Source organism: Chrysochloris asiatica, unplaced genomic scaffold (assembly GCF_000296735.1).
Source record: "Chrysochloris asiatica unplaced genomic scaffold, ChrAsi1.0 scaffold00314, whole genome shotgun sequence".
NCBI classification, from domain to species: domain Eukaryota; kingdom Metazoa; phylum Chordata; class Mammalia; order Afrosoricida; family Chrysochloridae; genus Chrysochloris; species Chrysochloris asiatica.
The window spans coordinates 2,732,427-2,734,012 of NW_006408832.1; the positions used below are offsets into that span (position 1 = coordinate 2,732,427).

The 1,586-nt window shown below is 42.9% G+C and overlaps 1 pseudogene; it reads left to right on the plus strand.

The window, feature by feature from the left end:
* Nucleotides 1-791: 791 nt before the first annotated feature.
* Nucleotides 792-1,195, plus strand: LOC102841310 (annotated as a pseudogene).
* Nucleotides 1,196-1,586: the final 391 nt, after the last annotated feature.

Below are 1,586 nucleotides of genomic sequence, written 5' to 3' on the forward strand. Positions count from 1 at the left end.
GGATTTTTGTTTTCTTTCATTGAGATGAAACATATACTGAAGACTGTGGTCTTTGATATTTATCAGTAAGTATTTTAAGTCCTCTTCATTTACAGCAAGCAAGGTTGTATCATCTGCCTATCGCAGAGTGTCAGTGAGCCTGCCTCCAATCCTGAGGCCATGATTTCCTTCATATAATTCGGCTTCTCAGATTATTTGCTTAGCACACTGATTGGATAACTACAGTGAAAGAATACAACCCTGGTGCATCATTTTTCCAACAGCATGTGCTCACTTCATATCTCTGTGTCACGTTTTGGTAAGTTTCACAATGTTCAAACTTTTTCATAATGCTGTGGAACATTTAGTAGGCTGTAGTATAAAGTAAATACAACTTTGATATGCACTGAAAAACAACAACAAAATATACGTGTGACTCAATTTATTGTGGTATTTGCTTTATTGTCATGGAATCAACTTCACAACAGTATAAGGTATGCCTATACTCCCAGGCAAAGTATTATTATTTTAATCCACATTTTCTCCATCATTTCAGTAAAATTTCTCTACCTTTTAATAAAAATATCTTGCTTTTGTCATAGTGAAGAAACTACAAATCTATTTAAAATTAAAACAAGGTTATTAGATAGAAGAATGTTTTGTGAAATAGGTAAACACAGAGTCAAGAAGCTTATGGCAAAATGCACCTAGGCACGGCGCAAGCGCAAGGTCTGCTTGGTGCTGGGCATGCACTTTGGGGGGTCTACTCCCTGTTGTGGGGAGTAAAACCAGGTCTCTGCCGCGTGGGCAGTATGTCAGACAATAAGAACAATGTTGATGGTGAGGACTTTGATGATGTGAAGGAGGAGGAAGGGCTAGATGACCTGGAGAATGCCGAGGAGGAGGACCAGGAGAACGTGGAGATCCTTCCCTCAGGGGAGCGACCCCAAGCCAACCAGAAGCGGATCACCAGCCATACACTGGGCACCCGAACCCTCCAGATCGCGATGTGTGCCCCGGTGATGGTGGAACTGGAGGGGGAGACAGCCCCTGCTCATTGCGACTCAAGGCCTGAAAGATCCCCCTCATCATTCACTGCTACCTGCCAGGTGGGAGCTATGAAGACTGGGGCATGGAGAACTTATCATCACTGACTGAATCCCAGCCGTCTTCCCGTCCTGCCTCCCCTCCACCCTCTTGCTCTTCATCTGTGTAAATAATAAAATGCTCCGCTTTCAAACTAACACAAAAAAAGGTGCTCCTAGGATCTACAGAGATACAAAGATTAATGAAGATAGAAATTGTAATTGAGGTGAATATACTTGAAATATATTTTATTGGATAATATTTACAAAGGTGCAGTTGCTAGGTTCTTGACTGACCATGTCTGCAGGAAGGGATTGGTCTTCTTTGTCTCTGTTGCTCAAGGTGACAGGATTTTGGCTAACTACAGGATCGCTGTGAGTCAGGACCCACTCCACGGCACATAACCACCACCACAGGTTTCCTGGAACAGTTTTTTGTGTTTTGTGGTGGGGTTTTTTCAGGACCCACTCCACGGCACATAACCACCACCACAGGTTTCCTGGAACAGTTTTTTGTGTTTT